Source organism: Protopterus annectens, chromosome 1.part2, assembly GCF_019279795.1.
Source record: "Protopterus annectens isolate FY-2018-M chromosome 1.part2, PAN1.0, whole genome shotgun sequence".
Lineage (NCBI taxonomy): Eukaryota > Metazoa > Chordata > Ceratodontiformes > Protopteridae > Protopterus > Protopterus annectens.
In genome coordinates, this window is record NC_056727.1 from 859630951 (window position 1) to 859658758 (window position 27808).

The following is a 27808-nucleotide window of genomic DNA, read 5'->3' on the forward strand; positions in this document are numbered from 1 at the left end:
TGATTCCATGATTTAGGGATGACTGATGCAGAGCTATGGATAGTATAATGATCTCTTTTTATAGATTTTGTTAGAAAAGCATTAATGGTCTTTATAACAAGAGTATAGGTTCCTACCCATGAGTACATGGGGCAGCAGTAAAATATGAGATAAAATGGTGTTGAGTAACAGCTGTACATCTTTGTTTGAACCTATTGTTATGAATATTAAGAATATTTCCATATTAATGACAGCATCTCAATAACGACAACTCTATCTCTAGGGAGCTGGATGTTATCTGCCAGCTGACATGATATAATACATCTGCACAATCAAATAATTAGTGTGAGGAATATATGATTTTAATAATATTGCATTAATGGGCTTTGCAGCAAGAATATGCATGTACATGACTATAGTAAAAATGGCATAGGAGGGAGGTGTGCAATATGGAAAAAGCTTAAGCTATTCATCTTGGCTTCTGGTGTTATGAGTATTAGCAAAATGTGTACATTAATGCTAATATCTCAAAAATGGTAGCCTCAGCCTTAGGTAGCAAGGTATGATCTGCAAGCTTTTAGTAATTCTTATATGTACGACTGTTCGGTCGGTTGCTGGGCTTTGGATCAGTGTGTGTGTTCGGTCGGTCGCTGGGCTTTGGATTAGGGTGCGTGTGTGTGTGTAAAATGCCCCAGTTACTATATACTGGTGGCTAGAGAGAGCAAATGGTGGTAGGTAGAGATACTCAGGCTTGAACCCTGTACCTCGTATGCAGGTAAGGACCTGAATTCCCTAACCACCACCATTTGTAAAAAAAAAAAAAATTGAAGATTTTTGCCACATATGTGATCTGATCTGTTCCTCATAATATCTGTGGTTTCTAAATATTGCAATGCTTGATATTTGATGGTGCAGTGGTAGCATTATTGCCTCACAGCTGCAGGTTCTTAGGTTTGATTCTTGGCTGGGGTGCCTTCTGTGTGGGGTCTGCATCTTCTCCCTGTGTTTGTGTGGGTTTGCTTTTGTGTCCTCCCATGTTACAAAGACATGTCTGCATTATTTCTTCCTGGGCCTCTGCTGAAAATAGTTTTTTTGTTCCAAGTCAGATTGTCCTGATTAACAAATGTTAAATAAAATTGACAGGCATTTGAATTTCAGACTTCAGGTTTCTGAATGTTTAATTCCTTGCATATTTGATGGTGCAGTGGTAGCATTGTTGCCTCACAGCTATAGGTTTTCTGGTTTGATTCTTGGCTGGGGTTCCTTCTGTGTGGAGTTTGCATCTCATCCCTGTGTTTGTGTGGATTTGCTCTGGTGTCCTGCCATTTTACAAAGACATGTGTCTGCAGTATTTCTCCCTGGTCCTCTGCTGAAAATTGTTTTTGTTCCATCAGAAGTAAAATTGACATTGAATTTCAGACTTCATATTCTTCAGAAAATGCATAGTAACACAACCTTTTACACAACCTTTTATTCTAGCAATTTTCTAAGATGAATATTTGAAAGTTGTCCTTATTTTTGGGACTGTATTACCCCATTATTGGCTTTGTCCAGTTTTTTGTGCTAAGGTTGACAGCTATGGCAAGAACTGAATTCACTGAATATGTTTGAGGGCTGTATTCCCTCATTACTGGGTTTGTCCAGGTGTTTTGTGCTAAGAGGTTGACTGCTATGGTGAGAACTGAATTCATTAAATGATAGCCATTTAAGTTTCAGTCTTCCTCTCTTTCACAAAGCAACCGATTTGGCATAGTGGTATGTTGCTCTGACTGTTTTGCACAGGGACCTTGGCAGTAAAATGTATGGTGGTAACGCAGCATTTTTCTTCCACAAAGCAGCTGATTTGGCATAGTGGTATGTTGCTCTGACTCTTTTGCACAGGGACCTTGACAGTAAAATGTATGGTGGTAACACAACATTTTATTCTAGCAACTTTCCAAGATTATACAAGCAATGTTTAATGTGTCCCTGTTTTTTGGCCTTTGGCCCCCCCCCCAATAAATTTGGCTTTTTCCAGATTTCTTGTGCTGCGAAGTTGAGATGCAGTTGAGTATTGAGTAGATTTTACAAGGAGCTGAGAGCTGCAGGGGAAGAGAAGTTTAGTTCTGCTTATGCTAAGTCAGCTTGCATTGTTAATAGCACAACAGGTTTTGTACTTGCTTTTGATGCAGGAGGTTGTTGGTTCTACTCCCACAAGGGGTGAATGCTGCCGTACTGAAAAAGTTAAGATACTAACTATGAGCCTGTTATATCAGTTTGCCATCCATTTCTTATTGCAATATTACTAGCTTATCATTTTTAATGTAATATAGGCAATTTATTCCTCAGGGGCATCAGACGCTTTATTTTTCGATGAAACCATGAAATATAAAGGTGTTTGCTAGCAGCAACCTCTTCATTAGTTACAGATTTATTTAATGTGGAATTATTTAGATGACTTTTTACTTCTTCATTGATTGTGCATATTTACTGATAATGGTGGACTGTAGAATTGTGCATATTTACTGATAATGGTGGACTGCAGAAGTTTGAGTAGACTTATGATGGAAATGTTCTGAACTGGGCAGTTTTGTCATTACTGGTGCATGCATTTTGTTTCATTGTTTACTGGAAAAATGTTCAAAACAATAGGAAGGTTTATCAAAGAGCACATGTATGTTTCATATGCAAGGGGCCTATGATTTGAAAACAGCCCAGAATTAATCTTTATCTGCCACTGGTAAAATGTATTTTCTTTGAATGTGGGTTTCAATGCTGTTTCAATGAATCTGAGTTTCAAGGACAGAGAAGTTTTAATGCTAAGTTTGTTTAGCAGATGTCTTAGTGTTTGTGCTGTAAAATGCAAAATAAAACTTCAGATGAAGTCCAAATCATCTTAGAAGTAAATCAGTATGCACATTAGTGTTTATGGTAAATGGAGTGAAATAGCCAAGTAATGGATCATTGGAATGGCTGCAGGGGGAGGCTCCATGATTTTGTGAGGGGGAAGGGCGGCAAACTTAAAGACAGCCCCAGCTGAACTATACCTCACAACTGTCCAGATTTTCAAAGAATGAATAGATTTTTGCTTCTTATTTTTGGTTTGTTCCTCATAAAATTTGTGGTTTTCTGGCAAAATCATTTAGGAATTAAGTCACTAAATAATGACACACTGAGTTTCAGACTTCATAACCTTCAGAAAAATGCATGCTAAAGTAAGACCTGTTGTTCTATCAACTGTCTCAGTTTATACAAGAGCAATATTTAGTACTGTTTATATGTTCCCCCAATATATTTGGCCTTGTCCAGATTTATTGCATTAGCAGGTTGAGAGGTACATGCAAATAAATTGCTTTCTAGAATTAGGCATAGCCAAACCTCTCAACTGTCTCTGATTTTGGCTCAAATAATAATCCCTCCGCAAAATAGCAATTTTGGAAGAAAACATGGAGGGTTTACAATTAAGAAATAACTGTAATAATCAGAGTTATAGATTACTTTTATTTCAGAAATGCATGTAGATTATTTTATTTTGTCAGCTACTCAAGTTAACAGTACTAATATTAAAGTGTCCCTTCTTTGACAGGTTCCCAGCTGTATTGTGTGGCTATTTTATATTTTTACATCACATTTTTGGTTCATGTTTCATAAAATTGTGTTTTTTTTTAGCAAATTAGTGACAAATCATTAAAGACTGAAGTTAGAAAATAATGACAGACATTTGAGTTTCAGATTTCATACCATTCAGAAAATTCATACTAATGCAAGACCTATTCTATTATCTTTCTAAGTTTATAAGAGCAATATTTTAAAAATTGTCCTTATTTTTGGGCCTTTGTCTCACTTCTTTGTATGGCTTTGTCCAGATTTCTTGCTCTGAGGTTGAGGGTTATGACAAATGTGTCAGGGCCATCACAGTCAGCCAGAGACATTTCAAATTGTGACATACTTGTTGCACCCCACTCCCCCATGTAGTGACTATGGATGTGTTGAAGCAAGGCAAGGAGTAGTTATGCAGTGTAAATGTGCAGAGTACCCCCCCCCATCCAAGGTAGACACAAGTACTAGAGTGGCTTTTCATCTGTCCTTGATTTTTGCAGAGTGGTCTGGTTTCTGTCATATTTTGTGTACTGTTGATTTATGCTTATTACTCAAAGTGCCTGTTGCTCTGTGTTTAAGTAGCAATACTTTAATGACCATCATCAGGTAAGCTTGGCTGAGATCGTAAGATGCAAGTAAGCTTTAATAAGCATACTGTTAAAGAATTGCCAACATTGAAAGCCTTTCTGTTGTTGCCATGTAGAGAATACTTAACTAGATAATGTATAGGCCTCAGGTATTGAAATGCATATGATAGTATTTGTAATAAAGGACAGGATTACATTATTTTAAGAAGCTCATTACACTTGGAGACTTCCAGTCATCTCTGCAGGCTTTAGCCGTAAACTAAACAGAATGCCAATTGTGTGGTGCATAACCTGTACAGTAATCCTTTTAAGCAATGTATCTTGAGCTTATTTCTTGTTTGCTTTTCATTTTTTACTTTGATCATGTTTTCCCCATGAAACAAGTAGATAGTTGTCAGGCAGCAGGTTTTTTTTTTGGATAAGGAACATTTTTACAAGTGGGGACTCAGAGATTTCTACTTTCAGCATGTTACTTGGTACTTTAATAAAGCTGAATATAAATAATAATTAGAACTGCAGTGCAAGAAGTGGTTTGAGTTGAGTGCTGCTTGTTTTTCTTATACTTGATTTTGACTGGCATTCCATTAATGTATTTAAAAAGTAATTTATTTTTTCATGCCTCACAACCTTTTTGTTTCCATCTAGATATTAAGTAAGCTGTCATGCAGTCAATGCATTGAAATATTTTTATTCTTCTGCACTTCATTTTGTCTTGATTGGACTCTCATAATGACGGTTTGGCACCCAGGGCAGTGTATTTAGTTAGTTTTTGTGGTTTTGAGCATAGCTCCTCCCCTTTGTAGTTGGCTGCACCCCTTCCCATTGACCCCACTCATTCAGCTGTCTACTGCAGCCCCCCTTTGATTTGAAGTCACCAGCTGCCACTGACTACAGCAGTAATAACTTAATAATAAAACTAAAGATTAAATAAGTAGTTGTAAATAAATTGTTTTTTAGATTAGAAATATCTAAATAGACTTATCATCCACTCTACATTCGAGAGCTGAAGGTGACCACGTCTAGATGCAAAAGCAGCAAACAACATTTGAGAGATGTTGGGAGTTGTTGCATTACGTGTAGAGAAGGATCTCAAGAGTTTTTGGAAGTGAAGAGCTAGTGTAATGGCTGAGTCGGATCTGGGGAATGGATCTAAACCCATTAGTTGCAGGATGAATGAAAATTGACAACATCAGAGCTAAAGATTTGAGAAAATCTGACCAATTGTGTTTCTTTTGCAGAAAAAAAGGGGTAAGCATATGTCAAAACAAATAATTATACAACATTCTGCTTTTTAAATGTTGGGAAATAGCAGGGCATTTTAAAGCCCATTCTCCAAAGCAGTAGCTACTTCATAGGATCATAAGTTCATAGGTAGGTACTATGCTATCTGCCCAAAGGCATTTAAAAGCCTAACCAGAAAGTGTCGGCTTGAGCCGCCCCCTTAGATTAGTTCCCTATGCCTCTGTCCACTACAGCCACTGAAGTGATCCCCGGAGTAAACTTCCTGTTTCCCATCCACTCGTCAAGGTTTCTCTTGAAGAGTGTTAATGAGGAGCTCTGCCTAATGCAGATTGGAGTCTTGTTCCAGAGCATGGGAAGTCTCTGGGACAGGAATCTATCCCTCCAGCACATCCTATTTACTGTTGTGGTGAGGTTTAGATCCCTAGAGTGTGTGGCTCGAGGGAATATGGTTTTCTTTAGGTGGAGCATGTCCATCAATTCTGAGTTGGGCATGGCCTTGTACATCAGGCAGAGATCACCTCTGAGTAGACGGTATGCAACCGAGTACAGCTGTAGTTTCTTCAGTCGAGCTACATAGGGCATCTGTTTGAGGCCAGTGATCCTCTTGGTGAGGTACTTCTGTGGTCTTTCCAGCTGTTGCAGGTGTCTTGTAAGGTACATCCCAAATGGGATATTGTACTCTATGATGGGTCTGATGAGTGATGTGTAGAAGGGCAAAATGGCCTCTTTTGATCTGGATGCAAACCCTTTTGTGGTTAGGTGGGCCACATAGAAGGATTTTGTAACCACTTTGGCAATGTGATTATCAAAGGAGATATTACTATCTACTTGGGTCCCCAGATCCCTTATTTCGTCTTCTGAATTTAGAGGGCAATTTGTGGGTACTTTGTTTTTTCCAAAGGGAATGACTATGCACTTTTTGGCATTTAGCTTGAAGCTATGGTTTTGCTACCAGGTATCTGTCTCAGTGAGACCCTTTTGGAGGATGTCTGTGTCAGCCGGAGAGTCAATTATAGCCCCTAGTTTGCAGTCGTCTGTGAACATGGTCAGCTATAGTCCTCCTGTGCTTGCCTGTACCTCTGAGAAGTATATGCCAAACAGGAGGGGTCCTAGGACTGAGCCCTGGGGAATGCCACTTGTAACCTAGCTCCCGCAACTCTTATCATGTGGGTTCTGTCTGTGAGCCAGTTGGAGTAGGGGTTTATGTTCAGGCTGGTGAGCTTGTCTATAATACCAAAATGGGAAATGATGTTGAAGGCCTTTGCGAGGTCTAGGTAGGCTGTGTGGATCACCCTTTACTCATCTATAGCCTTACTAACTGTCTCAAAGAAGTCCACCAGGTTTAGGAGGCATGATCTGCCCTTAACAAAGCCGAACTGGGTAGGATCCAGTGTTTGGAGGTTCCCAATGTCTCTGTTAATGAGATCCATGATGATGCACTCCATAGCCTTGCAGACCAAGCTAGTCAGGCTTATAGGGTGATAGTTCTTGGGGTCTGTTGTGGCTCCACCATTGTGGAGCAGAATAGCCATTTCTGTGCTCCACAATATGGGCATGCAGACTGTGGAGAGGCTGAGTTTGAACAGTGTGTTTAGGTTAGGGGTTAGTTCATCTTTGAGCTCATGTAGGATTGCACTGAACCTGTCTGCCAGAATGTTGGCAATATTGGTTGGTACAGTGTATTTTGTGCCATTCTGCACTAATTCTGAGCACATCTGGGAATTGCCACTTAGATTCTTGACATAGCTAAAGAATGCCTTGTGGTTATCTTTAGAGTCTTTGGCAACTTTTCTTTTGAAGTTAGCCTTGGATGATTTTATGCGGGATCATAGTTCCTTGGTGATACTGATCAGGGATGTCTTCCCCTCTTGGGATTTTACTCTTTTCTGTACTAGTTTCCTCCTTCTATTGTATAGCTTGTTTATAGCAGGGGTCCACCAGACTGGTTTCCTTTTCTTGGAGGAGTGAGTCTTGGTTTTGCTTGGGATAGCACGATCCATGCATTTTTGTAGGTGCCTGTAGAGTGCATTAGTAAAGGATTTTGCAGCTTGGGCAGCGTTATCCTTTAGCATGGGGGATTTGAAACTTTCTATCTCGATCTTAAGTAACGTGAAGTTTGCTTTTGAAAACTTTCTCACAGTGGTTTCTTTGACCGGGGGGTGGGGATGGAATGTGGACATCCAGAGTGATTCATTTATGGTCAGATCTAACCAGCAAGAGGTTGATCTCTGGTGTGGAACACCAGTCGCCCATGTTGTTGATGACCAGGTCCAATATGTTGTCACCTCTGGTGGGGGTGTTGACCAATTGATCCAGGGTATTTGAGTTTATAAATTCTAGGAAATGTTGGGCAAGGGAGTTAGTACTTGAGTAGTTCTCCCAGTTAATGTTTGGGTAATTGAAATCACCCAATATCAGGGTGTTTGGTAGGACCTTTATGGTTCACAGTGTTTCCAGAACTGCAGAATGGGGGGTCCTGGGACATGGTGGGTGATCTGTAGCAAGCTACAATTTGAATTGCAGTTCTGCCCGTTGTTAGTTGCACGTGGATGATCTCTGAAGCATTGTGCTGTGCCAATAACCTGGAGGTGTGGGTATCCTTGATGAATATGAATAAGCCCATGCATTTTGTATTTCGGTCTGGGTTTTGTGGCCGAAACGTATGGTACGAGTTGTAGCCTGGAAGTGCTGGGGTGCTCTCTGGAGCCTTAAACCAGGTTTCTGTTACTGCACATATATAATTTTTTTCCATACTGAGAAGTGCCTCGAGTGCTTGCATTTTGAGGTTTAGACTTCTGGCATTGAGTAGCATTACCCTCAGTTTTTTGTTACTTGTGCTATTTACGGCGGTGGGTTTGTCTTTTTAGCTTTGCCTAAAAAAGGCACTATGGGGGTGGCAAAAGCCTTGGCCAGTATTCGAAAGTCTAAGGGTGACAGGTGCAAGCAGTCTCTAATGAAGCAGAGTGGCTTTTTGAGCATGTCATCCCAGGCTGACAGACACTGGATCCCCTTTGAATGACACCAGAAACTTAGCCAATTGTTGGAATTGAGAATTCTTTCTTTATACTGTGGTATCATTCTTGGTGAGGGCAGGATGCTACTCAGGGTCAGGGTCATACCAGCCTGGGCTACGTGATCAGAGAGCTCTTCCATGTCTCTTTTCATGTAGTCCAGGGAGGTACGGCTCAGGTCATTCACACTAACACGGACAATGACAGAGTTGTATTTGTACTTGTTCTGGAGTGACCTGAGTGTTTGTGTTATGTAGAAGATCCTGGCACCTGACAGGCAGCTAACAATAACCTTCTCTTTGTTCAGCCTAGTGAGTGGGATGTAACTGTGCTTGACTACAGAGTCACCTATTACTAGTATGTTGGGTTTGTTATTTTGCCTTAAGGGCTGTGATTGCGTGGTACACTGCTTTTGTGAAGTATGTGTTTCATGGTTTGTGTTGGGGGGTTGAGGTTGCTTGGATGTCTGCTTTGGAGGTCTCTGTTGCTCATGCAGATTTTTATTTAGAGAATCTGAGTATGTTTTTGTGTATTTATGTGTGTTTTTTGCATGTGCTGATTTCATAGGTCTATGTGAGACTGGTGGTGTGATGCAAGTAATTCCCCTCTCCTCTTGACTGTCTGGTCCAGTCTTGGGGAGAGAACCTAGCCTCCAGTTTGGCTGTATAATTGCATCTCTCGCATATATTAGTGTTTGGTGGTAGGAGGAGAGGGTTGTCTGTGTACATGAGGCAGTTGTAACATTGCCTCAAAATGCCCAGATTCACCAGATGGATCAGAGAGTACACCCGAAACTGCCCTTTGGACATGCCTGGATAGGTACAGTGAGCTGTTTTACTGACTGACTGGTAAGGTCGAATAGAGAGCCTTGTCCTTCTCTACAGTATGGTGGGGAGGTCTAATGCTAAGGTTTATTAGTGCTTGCTATGAGTTTTGAGCAAGTGCCAGGCTGACAAGTGAATGGTTTGAGTGCTTAAGTTGAAAGTTTGTCTAGTTCCAAGGGAAAAATTGAAGGGTACACTTTGTGGAGCCGGGCATAGTTATACCCTAGCTAACCAGTGCTGCCCGGCATGCAAAACCGCGCTAATGCGGGTTTTATAGCAGGGAAATGAAAGAGATAGAAATTAGCCCAAAATGGTCAATAAACTACTAATTTCTGGGCTGAAACCACTCCTCCAGGGACAGATAGGCTGCTCAAAGCTCCCCTCTCTCACAGGTGAACAGAGAAACTTCCTTCTATCCAAGTAAGGTATGAGCAAACACAAAAACTTGTAACACAGCCCTGAATTCAGCACTAACCTGAAAACTGGACTATACTAGCTTAGAAAGGCAGCAAATCAAGTATATTTGTTTGTTTGTTTGTTTTTTTGTTTTTTTTCAGAATATAAAGCAGATACAATCAAAAAACACTTTAAATGCACATAAATGGCTATAACACTTGAGTGTTTAGCCTACAACAGTTAAACAGGTAATTTAAACACAAAAATGACTTTGTTAAAGTGCAGGCAGTAAAATAAGTACAATATGTTGTTGAAACAAGCTTTTTAAATCACGGAAACTCTAAAAAATTGGCGTTTTAGGCGGAATTAGCTAAAGGCAGCAAGAAAATGCAGAACAATGATACTTAATCACTTCAAAGTCTCTCTTTTGTCTCTCTGCTGTAGAACTCTGCAGGGCACCAGGCCGCAGCTTGCTGGGCTGTATACAAGCCATACCTCTCAACTGCACCAAATTACTTGTTCTTTACAGAGTTTTGGGGCCCAAATAATGGGGTGCCACAATTCCCGAGTGGCACCCCTTCATTCCCGATTTTGTTTTTAATTCTTCTTTTCGCGCACTTTTGGAGCTGACATCATCACGTGCGCGACAACGTCACCTCCATTAGCCTGTCGGAATTGAGCTCAAGGGCATACATTTCTGGCTGGCTGCAAGCGTGGAAATAAACTGATAACGGTTTCTTTTTATCGGCTTTTGGTTCTTCTACTGCTTGATAATGGAGGAGTCGAGCGCGGAAATAACTGATAACTGTACTGTTTTTTTTCTCAGCCTCTGGTAGAAGACTGTCTGCTACTACTGCTTGAGAATGGAGGAGTCGAGTTTAGACTTAAGAATCAGGTGTAAGTACATTATTAGCTGAAGTTTCTCTGCTGCTAAACAGCTCGCTACTTAGCCTGCTTTTTTTTGGTCATGGGGGGGTCGTAGGTACATTTGTTTCTCGCTGCTTTGTTTTGGCCATATTTTGCAAGGTTGTAATGTTAGCTGAAGTACATTAAGTGAAGTTTCTTGCCGCTTTGATTTTCGCTGCTATGGGCATGTTGTGTGGGGGTGGGGGTGTTTCTTGCTGCTTGTTATGTGAACTAAGGTACTGCTAAATGGCTGTTTTTTCTCGCTGCTCAAGTGTGTATATTGTAAAGTTGCTCTTCTTTGAAGAAGGCTCTAGTGTTTATCATAGTAGATTTATGGCTTGTTTCAAAAGTATGACAGGAGTGTTGCTCAGGGTTTAACTTGAAAGGCAGACCACAAACGTGAAATGGCAGGTCTCTATTGGACAGTAATAGGCTGAATGAGCATCAGCTAATATACCAGTCTGGAATCTGGATACAAGCTAATGCTGCAGTGATCTTCAATTAGAGCTGGAGGTGAATTATGTTATAATCTGTATGTCTGGTGTGTGTGTGTGTGTGTGTGTGTGTGTGTGTGTGTGTGTGTGTGTGTGTGTGTGTGTGTGTGTGTGTGTGTCTGTGTGTGTGTGTGTGTGGAAAAAGGCTTGGCAAGTTCAAGATAGGGATATATAACTTTTTTTGCCAGCAGTTATTCCATGCAGTCGGACCAAACTATAGCTACAATCCATCCAGCACTTAGGGGAAAATGTCTATGGATACCTAGTACAGTGCCATTTTTGGGAAAGGAGAAAATAACTGGTATGCAAAAACAAATGTGGATAAGCAAATAAATGCAGCACCTTATTTGAGAAAGGAGAGAAGAGTTTGCTATGATAGGGTTGAAACTGGTTAGGAGAATTAGTAGTCAAATTACTTGTAGACTGCTGGTCATATAAACCATCTAAAAACCACATGGGCTCGGACTAGCTGTGATGTCATGTTAGTGTTTATGTGCTACAATTTGACTCTCACTGCAGAAAAATTAATTTGAGTACTTTACATAATTTTCCAGTGCCAGATTTCTTTGCACAAGACACAGACTACACTAAAGTTGAGCAAAGCAAACCCTTCTTACAAAACTCAGTTTTCCTTTCCAAGAATACTAACTCCATCAGTTATTCATTTCTACCTTATTTTAGTATCTCTGAATGTTATCATGATTTACAAGCATTAAAAAAGATATGACTTCATACCTCTCAGCTGGCCAGATTTTTGCAGGCTGTCCAGATATTTCATCATATTTTTGGCCCTTTCCTCACATAATTTGTGTTTTTCTTGCAAATTACTTAGGACTGAAGTCACTAATAACATACATCTGAATTTCAGACTCTTGGTATCTTTTGTAAAATACATGCTAACAAAATGCTGTTATTCTAGCAGCTTTTTAAGTTTCTTAAGAGCAGTATTTAAAAATCTGTCCCTATTGTTGAGCCTTTGTTCCCCCATTAGTTCAGGCTTTGTCCAGAGTTCTTGCTCTACGAGGTTGAGAAGTATGCTGCTGGCATTTTATCTATATGGATGCTATGCTAGAGCTGCTGAAATCTACACATAATTTAAGAAAAGTGAATATATTGTATGCAGACAACTATTTACTGTGTGTGTGAAAATGCCTCCAACTGAATACACCTGGTGGCTAGAGGTACTCTGGCTCAAACCCTGTACCTTGGGTAAAGGTAAAAAGAGCCTAAAGCCTCTAGCCACTACCACTTGTGAATCTATGCCTCATGTTTGTTCTATTCCTCATTAAATCTGTGGTTTTCTGATTTTTGTGGCACATCAATGAAGGAATGAATTAATTAAATAATGGCAGGCATTTGAATTTGACTTGATATTCTTCGGACAATAAATGGTAACACAAAACCTTTCATTCTAGCAATTTTCTAAGTTTATAAGATCAGTATTTGAAAATGTGTTCTTATCTTTGGGCTGTATTCCCCCATTATTGGCTTCGTCCAGGTTTTTTGTGCTAGGAGGTTGAGAGCTATGGTGAGAAGTGAGAACTGAATTCACTAAATGATGGCTATTTAAGTTTCAGTCTTTCTTTCTGGGAACTGCTGATTTGGCATAGTGGTATGTTGCTCTGACTGTAGTGTATAGGGTCCTGTGGTCAAGACTTGACAGTGAAATACATGGTGGTAATGCAAAATTTTATTCTAGCAACGTTCCAAAATTATGCAAGCAGTGTTTAAAATGTGTCCCTCCCTGTTTGTTTTTTGGCCTTTTGCCTCCCCCCCCCAAAAAAAATTAAAATAAGTGCAAGAAGCTGTGCAAGATGCCTATGGCTTACACTACTGTCATTAATATCTATATATATATATATATATATATATATATATATATATATATATATATATATATATATATATATATATATGTAAAATAGTAGACTTTTATGATGGAAATGTTCCAAATTGGGCAGTTTTGTCATTATTGGTTCATGCATTTTGTTTCATTACCTACTGGAAAAATGTTCAAACAGTAAATTTTAAAATGCGCTCAAACTTAAGTCTAACAAGTGTGCTGTATTATACAAGGAATTTAATTTAATAAAGTCAGTTAGGAAGGTGTATCAAAGAATAAATGTATGTTTCTTGTTTTGTGTGCAAGCCAGGAGCCTATGATTTGAAAACAACTCAAAGGTAATCTTTATCTACCACTGGCCAGATGCATTTTCTTTAGACTTGGTGTGGGTTTCAATGCTGTGTCAATGAATGTGAGTTTCAAGGGCAGAGAAGTTTTATTGCCAACTCCAAGTCTATTTTCATTGTAAGACAGTGTTGCTTTGTTTAGCGATATCTATTACTGTTTGTTTGCATTGTGCTACAAAAAGTATGCACACAGTAGTGTTTATGGTAATTGGGGTGAAATAGCCAGGTAATGGGACATTGGAAATGAATGGCTACAGGGGGACTCTGGTGCCATATTTTGGTTGTCTGTTCTTCAGTTTGCGTTTGAAAGTTGGTATCCCACAATTCCACTGGAGTAGGCGGGGTTACTTAATTATGTATGCAAATTGTATATTAATCAGTGTACAGATTTGTACCTATTTTTCATGGGCTTTGTCCAGATTTTTGATTTTTCCAGGTTTAGAGGTATGATACATGTACAAAAACCTTGCAAATGCGGTTTTTATAACAGGGAAATGAAAGAGAGAGAAATTAGCCCAAACTGGACAATAAACTACTAATTTCTGGGCCGAAACCACTCCTCCAGGGACAGATAGGCAGCTCAAAGCTCCCCTCTCTTACAGATGAACAGAGAAACCTCCTTCTATTCATGTAAGGTATGGGCAAACACAGAAACTTGTAACACAGCCCTGAATTCAGCACTAACCTGAAAACTGGACTATACTAGCTTAGAAAGGCAGGAAAACAAGTATATTTGTTTCGGTTTTTTTTGTTTGTTTTTTTTCAGAATATAAAGCAGATACAATCAAAAAAACACTTTAAATGCACAGAAATGGCTATCACACGAGTGTTTAGCCTACAACAGTTAAACAGATAATTTAAACACAAAAACAACTTTGTTAAAGTATAGGCAGTAAAATAAGTACAATATGTAGCTGAGACAAGCTTTTTAAATCACAGAAACTCTAAAAAAATCAGTGATTTAGGCGGAATTAGCTAAAGGCAACAAGAAAATGCAGAAAAATGATAATCACTCCAAAGTCTCTTTTTTGTCTCTCTGTTGCTTCAGGGGCTTTCTTACATTGTGTGAATTCTAAAACCATCTGTCAAGCAGTCACTTGTTCCTGTGTTCCCACCTTTCTAGGCTCATAGGTGATTACTAAGCTATTGACTCAGAGGTCAATTTAAGCTTAGCCATTTCAACCCAATGTAACACCATAGAGGTACTAGTCAATACCCAAGGCTGCATTTAGTGATGACTGTCCATGTCTAGGAGGGTTTTGGGTGGCAAGAATTTATGGTGCCACATCCACTCATCCAGGTTCCTCTTGAAAGGTGTCATAAAGATGTTCTGTATCACATCAGTTGGTAGCCTGTTCCAAAGACGTGTCAGACACTGGGAGATACATCTGTCCCTCCAGCATGTACTATTTAAGTTGCAGACCATATTTAAGTCCTTGGAATGGGTAGTCCTAGACCCATTTGATTTATGGATATGCAGTAAGCTCATTAGGTTTGGGTCTTGGGTTGCTCTGTAGGCCAGGGATAATTCTCCCCTTAGAAGTCTATATGATACAGAGTACAGTAACAGGGATTTTAGTCAGTCCATGTAAGGCACATGCTGGAGGCCATTGATCTTCTTTGTTAGCAACCTCTGAAGTCTCTCTAATTGTTGTAGATGCTTAGTACAGTACATACCAAATGGCACATTATACTCAGTTATGAGCAGAATAAGTGCCAAGTATAGGGGGGTTATAACTTCTTTTGCTCTAGAGGCAATGCCTTTACTAATCAAGTGAGCTACATGGAAGCTTTCCTTACAATGGCAGACACGTGGTGGTCGAAGTTAAGGTCATGGTCAACCTGTGATCCCAAGTCCCTTACCACTTCATGGGTACTTGGGGTATTGCTATTGATTTGATAGTGTGAAGGGACATTGTTTGTGCAGAATGAAATGATGATGCATTTCTTTGCAATCAGTTTGAGACTGTGACTAATATACCAGTCATTGGTCTGTGTAAGACCACCCTGGAGTATAATTACATCATATGGGGATTCAATTATTGCACCTAGTTTGCAGTTGTCAGCAAACGTGGTCAGACACAACCCTTTAGTTCTGACCTGACTTCTGAGAAGTATATTTCAAACAGTAGGAGGCCCAGCACTGACCCCTGTGGCACCCCGCTGGTAACAGATCCACTGGGTGATGTGGAGTCCCCCACTTTGATAGTGTGTGTCCGGTGTGAGCCAGTTGACAACCCATCTTACAATAAAAGGGTTTACATTCAGTTTGATAAGTTTTCGGTAATGCCTGAATGTGGGATTGTGTCAAAAGGTCTTTGCCAAGTCGAGGTATGCTGTGTGCACAGATCTGCCCTCATCAGTGACCTTGGTCACATTTTCAAAGAAGATCCACCACATTTAACAGGCAAGATCTGCCCTTCATGAAGCCAAATTGGGTAGGATCCAGGGTTTGGGGGTTCATAGGTTCATAGGAAGGTACTAGGCTATTGGCCCTAGGGCCTATATAACCCTAGCCAAATGGTACCCTGGCTTTTGCCACCCAAGAAAATTATTTTCCTGTGCCCCTGTGAAGCAGAGCCACAGAAGTGATCTCCGGGGTGAATTTCCTATCTCCCATCCAATCATCAAGATTTTTCTTGAAGAGTTCTAATGAGGAGCTTTGTTTGATATAGATAGTTGGTTTGTTCCAGAGTATGGGAAGTCTCTGAGACAGGAATCTATCCCTCCAGCATGTTCTGCTTATTGAGGTGACAAGGTTTAGGTCCCTAGAGCATGTAGCTCGGAGGGATTGGGATTTCTTTGTGTGGAGCATGTCCAACAGCTCTGGGTTTGACATAGCTTTGTATGTTAGGCAGAGATCGCCTCTGAGTATGTGATATGTGACAGAGTAAAGATGGAATTTTTTCAGACGGTCTGCATAGGGCATCTGTTTGAGGCTGGTAATCCTCTTTGTGAGGTATTTCTGTGGCCTTTCCAGTTGTTGCAGATGTCTTGTGAGGTACATACCAAAAGGGGCGTTGTTCTCTCTAATGGGTCTAATGAGTGATGAGTAGAGGGGAACAATGACCTCTTTTTTCCTGGATGAGAAACATTTTGTGATGAGGTGTGCCATGTAGGAGGATTTCCTGACTACTGTGGCAATGTTATTATCAAAGGAGAGACTACTGTCCACCTGTGTCCCAAGGTCTCTTATCACACTTTCGGTGTTAAGTAGTCTACCACCTATGTGGTAGTTCATGGTACAGAGTTTTTACCAAAAGGGATGACAATGCACTTTTTGACATTGAGCTTGAGGCCATGGCTTTGACACCAGGCATCTGTCTCAGTGAGGCCCTTTTGTAGGATGTCCACATCGTTATGAGATTTGATTATGGCTCCTAGTTTGCAGTCATCTGCGAACTTTGTTAGCCAAAGACCTTCTGTGTTAGCCTGTACTTCAGAGAAGTAGATACCAAACAGGAGAGGAATTAGGACTGAACCCTGTGGTACTCCACTTGTCACTGGTCTGAAGTTGGATTTAGAGTCTGCTACTTTCACAGTGTAGGTTCGGTCAGTGAGCCATTTGGCAAACCATCTTGTGACATAGGGATTTATACCTAGTTTAGTGAATTTGTCTATAATTCCAGAGTGGGGGATGGTGTCGAAAGCCTTGGCGAGATCTAGATAGGCTGTGTGTACCACCTTACCATCATCTACAGCTTTGGTGACTGCTTGAAAGAAGGCTATCAGGTTTAGGAGACATGATCTGCCTTTTACAAACCCGAACTGGGTAGGGTCCAGAGTTTGGAGATTACCAATGTCATTGTTTATAAGTTCCATGATGATATGCTCCATAGCCTTGCAGACCAAACTTGTCAGGCTAATGCGGCAGTAGTTCCCAGGGTCCGTGGTGGCTCCCCCTTTGTGGAGTGGGATAACCATTGCTGTGTGCCATTCAGTGGGCACAAAGCCTGAGGTGAGGCTATGATTGAACATGGTACTTAGGTGGGGTGCCAGTTTGTTCTGTAGTTCATGTAGAACGCAGCTTGGGATGTTGTCAGGTCCCATGGATGCTGTGTTCTTGGCTTTGGAGAGTGTGTTTTTTACCTGTGCAGCTGTGATTACAGGTACTTTGCATCTTCCGGTACAGAGATGGGCCCTTTAGGGAATGAGTGAGGGGTAAAATTAGCACTGAACCTATCTGCCAGGATGTTGGCAATATCAGTTGGTTCTGTATATTTAGTGCCATTGTGATGTAACTCAGAGCAGATCTGAGTGTTGCCATTGAGATTCTTGACATAGCTATAGAATGCTTTGTGGTTGTCTTTAGAATCAGTGGCAATTTTGTTTTTGTAACTAGCTTTGGAGGATTTTATGAGGGATCTCAGCTTCTTACTGAGGCTGACCACGGAGTTCCTCCAATCATGGGATTTTACTCTTTTTTGCAACAGTTTCTTTCTTCTGTTGTAGAGTTTGTTTATAGCAGGGGACCACCAGATTGGTTTCCTTTTTTTGGAGGATAGCATCTTGGTTCTGTTAGGGATTGCATGATCCATGCACTCGTGTAAGTGCTTATAAAGTGCAATTGTATAGGATTTAGCAGTCGTATCTCTACTGTCCTTCAGCATGGGTGTTGTGAAGTTTGCCACTTCTGTCTTAAGAAGCGTGAAGTTGGCTTTGGAGAAATTTTTTATGGTGGTTTCCCTAATGGGGGGTGGGGTTGGGATGTCGATGTTTAGGGTGATTTGCTTGTGGTCAGATCTAACCAACGAGGAATTGACCTCTGGTGTGGAACACCGGTTGCCCATGTTGGTAATGACCAGGTCTAGGATATTGCTGCCCTTGGTGGGGGTGTGGATAAGTTGATCCAAGGCATTAGAATTTATCAATTCCAGATATCGTTGAGCACAAGAGTTGGCACATGAGTAGTTTTCCCAGTTAATGGTGGGGTAGTTGAAATAGCCCATTATTAGGGTGTTAGGTTGTACTCTAATATTTTCCAGTGTATCAAGAAATGAGGAGTGGGAATCCTGGGGCATGGTGGGGGATCTATAGCAAGCTACAATTTGCATTGCGGTCTTGTCCAGAGTTAGTTGCCCTTGGATAATCTCAGATGAATTATGCTGAGCAACTAGCCTGGAGGTGTGGATATCCTTAATGAATATTGACACGCCTCCGCCTTTAGTGCTTCGGTCCAAGTTAGGTGGCCAAAAGGTGTGGTATGAATTATAGCCTGGTAATGCAGGGGTGCTCTCTGGAGCCTTGAACCAGGTCTCTGTCACTGCACAGATGTCGATGTTCTCCATTTTAAGGAGTGCCTCTAGTGAGTGCATTTTGAGGTTTAGACTTCTAGCATTGAGTAGCATTACCCTCAGATTTTGCTTGCTTGTACCTGTTACGTTGGTGAATTTGTCATTTGAATCTTGCCTAAAAATTACACTATAGGGGTGTTAAGAGCCTTAGCCAGTATCCGGAATCCCAAGGGCGACAGGTGCAGGCCATCTGTGGCAAAGCATCGTGGTTTGTCGATCATGTCAGTCATCCCAGGCAGACAGATACTGGATCCCCTTAGAATGACACCAGAAGCTTAGCCAATTGTTGAAGTCAATCATTTTGTCCTTGTACTATGGTATCATTCTGAGTGATGGCAGGATGCTACTCAGGGCTAGGGTAATACCTGCCTGGGCTACAAGATAAAAAAGCTCCTCCATGTCTCTTTTCATGTAGTCCAGGGAGGTACATCTCAGGTCATTCACACTAACATGGACAATCTCAGAGTCATATTTGTACTTGCTGTGGAGTGACCTGAGTGCATGCATTATGTGGCGGATCCTGGCACCTGACAGGCAGCTGACAGTGACTTTCTCCTTGTTTAGCCTGGTGAGTGGAACATCAGTGTGCCTGACTATAGAGTCACCTATGACTAGAGTGTTAGGTACGTTGTTATGCCTTATGGGCTGTGGTTGAGTGGCACACTGAGTTTGTGGGCTATGTGTCATTTGGCTTGTTGTTGGGGGGTGGAGGTTGCTTACATTTCTGCTTTGGAGGTCACCTGTGTCTTTATTTATGAAGTCCATAATGATATGTTCCATGGCCTTACAGATAAGGCTGGTCAGGCTTATGGGTCTGTAATTCCCTGGGTCTGTTGCTAGGCCACCTTTGTGGAGGGGAATAACTGTAGCTATTCTCCATTCCACAGGAACAAAGCCTGTGGTTAGGCTATGACTGAAAAAGGTACTTAGTGGTGATGATAGTTCATGTTTTAGCCTGTTTAGAAGATAGCCTGGGATGTCATCTGCTCTCATAGAGGTCTTGTTCTTTGCTTCGGACAGGGCTTTGAAGTCTTGCTCTTCTGATATGTAAGGTGGGGGGCATTTGGGAGAGGGTTTGTTGTAAGTTATGACGGAATAAGGGAGTGAAATTTTTACCAAACCTGTCTGCTATCTCTGTGGGATCAGTGTGTGTGATAGCGTTGGCCACCAGTTCTGCACATGCTTGGGTCCTAACCTGTAGGTTACATAAATAGCTGTAAAAGGCCTTGTGGTTATTGCCTGCAGTACTTGCTAGGATTCTCTCAAAGGAGCTCTTGGAGGATTTGACAAGTTGTCTTATTTGCCTATTAAGGCTGAGGAGGATGCTTTTCCATTGTTGGGTCCTTGTTTTTGTTTTCCTGGACCCAACTTTTTGCATTTATTGTACAGTTTGTTGATGCTGGAAGTCCACATGGCAACTTTATTTTACTTAGGGCTCTGGCTTTGATTCTATCAGGTACAGCCGAGTTTATACACTTATACAAGTGACTGTACAGGGTTTAATGTAAGCTTCGGCGTATTTACCACTATCAGCTTGCGGTAGGGCTTGGAATGTATTTATACCTTTACCTAGGAGGGTATAGTTTGTCTTGGTGACGTTTTTTAGTCTTTATTAAGCATTACAAACTGGATGTTCTGTCAACATCAAGAACTGAATTTCCTAAGGCTGCTCGTCATGGCATTCTATACTCCAAGGGAGTTTTACCTCATTCTGCCCAATCTAACCAAGCTGTATAAGTCTTCCCAGATGTAAGAAATACAGCAACAGTGATATAGTGAAGAATAATACAACTGTGTAGGTAACTTACTTTAATAATAGGTAATTAAATAAATCATTTCTGTAGTTTAGATAACCTCACTCCATCCCCCCCCCCCCATGGAGTATGCTTCTCATTTTTTGCATGGACATGGAGGGGTATCCCCTAAAGTTTATCTTCCACCACCATAAAACCTCCTATACTATCTTTCTTCCTTCTGCATTAATTTCCTGTAGGTCAAGGTTCACTTACATTTCATTAGGAAATTAATATTTTCCTTATATTTTGAAACAGGGCAAGAAAACCCTGAAGCTAGCTGGGACATGCACTCCCCTTATACCACCACACTGGCACATGCCTAGGACAGATGCATGCCTGCCAGGGGAAGGTTAAACAAAACAGGGACTTTGAAGATATAGTCCTACAAGTAAGGAATACTGCAACAGAATTCTATTAGAACATCTATCATTATGGTAAGATACATACACAATTGTACTTTCTTTGTCTAGGCTGCTGCCTAATATTCTGGCATTTCTACAAGGAAAGATGGAAACACCTTTCATTTCCCATTTAGTCTGGGATAATGATGAGTTAACTCACAGAATTTTGGGGATACTAAGTGAATCCTTAAATTAATTCTCAGTGATGATGCAGACATTCAGATTCTCCAGGTCCAGGAAAGTGTCCAAATTGCACAACTCCTTTTTGACAAGAATACAGGCATTTATCACATGCATCTATACTTTAGTGATTCCATGGGATTTAGAAAGGAATGTTTAATGATTTCACTTTGCCTGAAAAAAGTACTATAAGGTAGAAGCTTTTCTGTTCAGGATCTACAGCCCCAAGGCAGACTTCATCACCTGAAAAGCAGATACTGAGTAACATTTAACCACTAAATTTGCTATGAATGGCAATGATCTGCAGTAAAGTCAGTCATTAAAACTAGTAATCTTACTGTTGAAACTAGGTGCATTCTTGGTGAAGAAAAGGTCTCACATGGTACCTTATTCTTTCCTGCCTCTGACAGGGTCATGGAGAGGCTTCTCATGTCACACAGCATCTCTTTTAGTACAGGATGTCTAAGATTGTTTATTTCCACATGCTTAGCAGCAAAGTCAGTCATTCTGGGTACTATGCAGAAAGAAGCACAGTGCTAACATCTTTGATTTTGGCTGCAGAAATGTACATACCATGACCTTTTCTAACCCTATGAGTACTGTTTCTTTTTATCATAATATGGAATTTCTTATGATAATGACAGAATCATAGAAGTGAAAGGATAATATTAGTTCTCATTTGAGACTTGAACCCAGGACTTCCAGCATACTACTGACACTGAACAAACAAAAGCCTCTGGACATTTGCATTGAGTTTTCTCTTACAGCCTTAGCCTTTCAGCTAGGAAACCCCAAGCACTGTGATGGAGGTTTTGGGTTTAAGTCTCAAATGAGAGCTACTATTATCATTTCACTTTTTACAGTGTTTAAGCAGAGGGCTTTCTCTGTATCCCCGTGTGTGTGTCTATAATTTGGTTACGATAATGACATAATTCATAAATTACTGTACTTCTTTCTCACCAAAACATTCTTCAGTAGGAATTTTTAAAGAAGGAGTATTATCTGATTCAGACATAAGTGGTGAAGAGTTAAACGCCATTTAATCTGAGTAAGGATGAAAATGTTGTGTTATGTAATTTAAGAAAATATATTAGTAGTTATCAACAAAGCTGTTAAACTGTTGAAAATAAAGCACCCGGAGGTGCTTTTCAGCATGCAAATAATGAAAGTTTGTATAAATATTTTCTTATTTGCTCAATTTCCAGTTATTAGAGTGGCACAGTAGAATAGCAGTTAGCATTGGTGCCTCACAGTACTTGGTTCTCCAGCTGTCAGTTGTGGCTGTCATCTGTGTCTTTGTGTCCCCATGGGTTTCTTCTACGAACTCCAGCTTCCTTCAATATTCCAGATATGTGCTGTAGGTGAAATGGTGATTCTCCAAAATGCCTGCAGGTGTGCCCTGTGTGACTGTGCTGATCTGCATCTTGCAAAGGGATGGTAGCGGATTCATAATTGGCTCACAACTCCTACTGAGTGCTGGCTCCCTGCAGCCTTAAAATTCACCACACAAATCCTCTCCCAGTTGCCTATTATATTTCTCCTTTTCATACTCACTTCTTCCAACATAACACATCCCAGTTTCCACTTTCATACTCAAGCAATTATCAACATTCCTCCTACCTAGCTTTGCCTTCTTTCCAACATTAACGTACAACACTATGTCTCTTTCTTTTCTTTACCACAGAATGTACTCCAGCCACTTCTTTTCCTAATTATCTGCTTTTGCTACTCCTGCTAATACCCAATACAATCCCTCCAAACAATACCTGCAATATCACTCACTCTGTCAAGTACTCCTCATTTATATTTCATCCAGTTCTATTTAATACTACTATGCCATATTCCCTTCAAAGTTAAGCAGTCCATACATATCCTCATCCATCTTCCCTGCATTACCATATCCTACCACACTTATCACTCTAACTACTTCAGTTACTAACACCACACACACACACATATAAATATACATATATATATATATATATATATATATATATATATATATATATATATATATATAAAGCAAAAAAATCCAGATGACCACCATGGCTTAAACAGGTTTATTTTGACAAGCGCTTTCACATAGAGCAAGCTACGCTTTCTCAAGTCTTCAATAAAGCTAATAAAATGCCTAAGCTTTTTATAATCAAAGCACCATTAATTAACATCAGTTACAAATACATACCTATACACTCATTTATCATTTAATTATTTAATAATCTGCACCTGTCTAAACATCTCTACAAACTTTCACTAGTCTTACACCTACTGCTTCTTCAAGATAATATGGATGTTCATACATGATAATTTAATAAAGATGTTTCTTGTTTAAAAAAAAAGAATAAGCTAACAGGTCCAGCTCCACTCGCCTGTATCCTAATTAATGCACATAAGTATTAGAAACAAAACTGAACAGTTAAATGTTTTCACTTCCTTACATAAACCTGATTGATTTGTTATCACAGAATTATGGGTTAAGGATAACAATCATTCTTTACACTACTTTTCCCTGATTACAACCACCTTTTGACCCCAGACCAGGAACAAGACAAGGAGGTGGGACTCTCTTACCTGTTCAATTCACAATTAAATGTGCTAACACAAATTATTATTCTAACTGGCTACTTGTATTCATTCCTTCCCACAAGAATACTGTACTACATCTCTCTGTAGCATATCTACCACCTCCCTCCTCACTCCCTAAACTAAATAACCTACTAAAAGAGATACTTTCCTCCATAAATAATACCAAAAATCTCATAATACTTGGATACTTCAGTCTCATCCTGCTCAGTCATATTTACAATGATATGAAAACTCCAATGATACAATTCAACCTCACCCAGCTCATATCTCAGCCTACGAGACTCAACCTCAACACCTCTAACCACTCCTTCCTTGAGCTCATATTAACTATCAAACCTTATTTTATGTCAAGCATCGCCATCCATTTACCATCTTTCAGTGACCACTGGCCATTAGTTTTTATTTCCATTATTCATATGTAAATATACTTCTAAAGCTCATATCTATTTCTAATAAATCACAGAATAACATTAACAAACTTAAATGCACCATCTCCTTAATGGACTTGTCACCAATTCTGAATTCATCTCATTCTAACATTGCTGCACAACTATTCACCTGTATACAGATTGACCTACAAAACTCCTGTTTCCCATTAATCTAAAGGTGATACAAACCTACAACTATCAACTGGTTAACCTATGAACTTAAAACTTTTCTACAACTCAGAGACATGCCATGGCATTCTTGGAAATTACTTTCTACTTCTATAAAAAGGCAGTTTTACACTATGGAACCTTGCCAACAAAGGTATGTGCCATCATGAAAGTCACTTGATGAAATAATGCCAAATCTCACTAAAAAACATCCCTCAAAAACTTCTGGAAAGAGGTAAACTGTCTTACTGGATGGAAGAGCCTTCCCTCCATGAATTCCCTATCCTTTCAACTTTCTGCCTCTGATTTTCTTTCTCGTTTCAGTAACTTTCCCAACCCTTTATATAACCATTTCCAAACTAAGTCTGACACCCCTACCTCCTGTCCATCACTTAATTCTACTTCAGAACTATCGCATCCAAGGATAGCCACTCTCTGCTTGAAAAGATTGAATTTGATAGCCCCACCTGTTACTGACAACCTTCCACCATGGTTTATTTATCAATGTACTGGCAACATCATAACCCCACTGAAACACATCTATAACTCATGTATTACACTTAATATTAAGCCTAATATCTGGAAATATGCCATTGTAAAACACCTCCCTAAGAAACGCAATTCCACCAATCCATCAGACTTTTGGCCCATTTCTATTTCCCTTACCCTAGGGAAGATTCTGGAAAAATACTTTGCTTACAACTCAGTACATCAAAAATTACCTAAGGGAGTTTGGAAGTAAGGAGGGAAGAAAGTGATGAAGATCTGGAGAATTTTGTATAATAGCATTTTAAAAATAAGGGAAGCACCAGCATCATGGAAGAAAGCCATGGTAAAGATCCTTCAGATGCAGCCTCATAAATACCCATTTCAATTTTAGACCACAATTATAAAATGTTTATGTCTATACTAGCTAAAAGAATGGGAAAGGTCTTGGCCAAATTGATAGAAATGGATCAATGTGGTTTTGTGGAGGGGAGGCAAACATTTGTTAAAATTAAGAGAACGATGATCCAAAGGCAAGTAGAACATATGAAAATATCACTGCTGCTGGTGGGTCTTGATGCAGAGAAAGCATCTGACAGAGTAAGATGGGATTTCATGAGCAGGGCAATGGAAACATGTGTATTCTTTCATACAATAATAAGGTTAATTAGGAGAATACATGGAGGATCCAAGACAAAAATGTAAGTGTGTGTGTGTGTGTGTGTGTGTGTGTGTGTGTGTGTGTGTGTGTGTGTGTGTGTGTGTGTATGTGTGTGTGGAGGGTCTTCTCTGATAATTTGTGCCTGAATAGAGGACCCAAGCAGGACTGTCTTCTTTCCTCTTTGTTATTTGTTTTATATGTAGAGACACTAGTAAAGAAAATAATGGATTCAGAAATTCAAGGAGATATTTGCTATGGTAATCAAGTAAAGTTGGCTTTATTTGCAGATTATACTGTTTTGTACTTGATAAATCCAGAAAAGGACATCTCGGTGTTATGGAAATTTTTGATCCAGTTTCAAGTCTTTTCAGAATATAAAATTAATGAAGATAAAACAAATGCAATAGCCGTAAATTATGCACCCAATCATGACTTTGTTCAGCAATACCCATATTTATTGGGACATGATAAGATCAAGTATTTAGGAGTATGGATTATAAGAACCTTTGTTATGGCAGTTAAGAATATGTGGGAAGACACTAAACTATGAACCTATGAACAAAAGATAATAGAAAACTGATAAACTGGAAGCTCTTGTTTTTGGATATGGATAGTAAGATACAATCAGTGAAAATGTTCTAGTCTCTTCAGTTGTATATACAGTTCAGGCATATTTCTATCAAGCAGAGGAAAAGTCATGGACAGTAATTAATAAGGAATTTATCTTCAAAGGAAAAGAGGGCAACAGTTAAGTGAGATAAGCTGATCCTCCCTTAGAGTTAGGTGGTTTAGGATTATCTGATTTAAAGGGATATTTTACAGCTACACAGTTAAGGCTCATATGCATAACACAAGCAGAGTATCATAATTCAAAGTAGAAAGAGGTGAAGATGAAGTGAGAGTAGAGAGTGGAATTTTGGATGCAGATCCCCAAGGAAAAAATAAATGCCAAGCAGAATATTATATTCTTAAAGATGTAGAAGGTATTCTAAGAATTATTCTGATATCAGTCCGTAATAGGGAAGGCAGTCTCTAGCCTGCAGTCCAAATGTGTTCTTGGCCCCTTCTCATTTTATTACCTTTCCCTTTCTAGTTGTTTGCTCCCAATACCTTGGTTCCTTTTCCAGTTTTCTCCAGTAAATTACAGCCCCCTCTTGCCTATTATATGTTTCCCTAATTGCAGTCATCTCTATTGGCAGGATCTCTGTTCTTCATTCTAGCATTGGCTTGGTTCTTGGAATACTTTCTGCTATTTTTTTAAAATAATACTCTGTATGGTTATTGTTATTCTCCTTAAGGATCTGCATCCAAAATCCCATTCTCTCCTTACTTCTTGAATTTCTCCCTGATTCATCCCTTTCTACTTTGAATTATAGTTTTCTGCTTGTGTTATGCATTTGAGGCTTAACTGTATAGTTCTAAAATATGCCTTCAAATCAAGTAATCCTAAACCACCCTGCTCAACTGGAAAGATCAACTTATCCCACTTAACCCTTGTCCTCTTCCCCTTCCAGATAAAATCCTTCAACTCTTTATTAATTACTTTTCCATGACTTCTCCTATGGTTGATAAAAATATGCCTGATCTGTGTATAAAACTAAAGGGAATAAAAACATTTTCAGTGCTTATATCTTGTTATCCATATCCATAAACAAGAGCTTCCAGTTTCTTAGTTTTTATATTACATTTTGTTAACTCTCTTCCCACATACGTTAATATAATGCAAATAACAAAGTAGCCTTCCTGGTTCCTATGTTCATATGCAATTTATCAGAGAGAGGAGCTCCCAGTCTTTAATTTTTGCCTTCGATACCTCATATCTCTACCTAGTTAATATTATTGTATAAGGAAATGCAAATGCTCCATTGCCCTGCTCATAAAATCCCAGCTTACTCTGTTAAATGTTTTCTCTGCATCAAAGCCCACCAACAACAGCAGTATATCTTACATTCTGCTTCCCTCTGCATCGTCATTATTCTATTAATGTTGTCAAATGTTTGCCTCCCCTCCACAAATCCACACTGAAAAATATCTATCAATTTTGACAACACCTTTGCCATTGTTTTAGCTTTTACAGACATAAACACTTTATAATCATGGCTTGAAATTGAAATGGGCTTATATGAAGCTGGGTCTGGTGGGTCTTTACCATCTGTAGTTAATATACCCACCACAGCTTTCTTCCAGGATGTCAGTGCTTCCCCACCTTTTAAAAACTTGCAGATCTTTATCACTTTCTTCCCTCCTAGCCTCAAAACTTCCACAGGAATGCTGTCTGTTCCCTGGGGAATTTCCTGCAGATTGATTATATGTCACCATTTGTATCTCATCTCCTCCTATTTTAACTGTTAATTGTTGTCCCTCATCTGCCTCTAACTTTGGCATACTTAAATTTCCCATAAATATTTTATTTGTATGCCCTTCTTCTTGATTTCCCCATTCCTCTGCTTTATAAACATTTTCATAACGTTTCTGAAATATCTCTAATACCTCTACAGGATCTCTGGTTATTTTTTCTTGTTATAGGCACCCTGAATTTGTCAACAACCATTTCTTTCTACTCTATGTTGTGCTAAGAGTTTTTGTATCCTGGAGTTTTT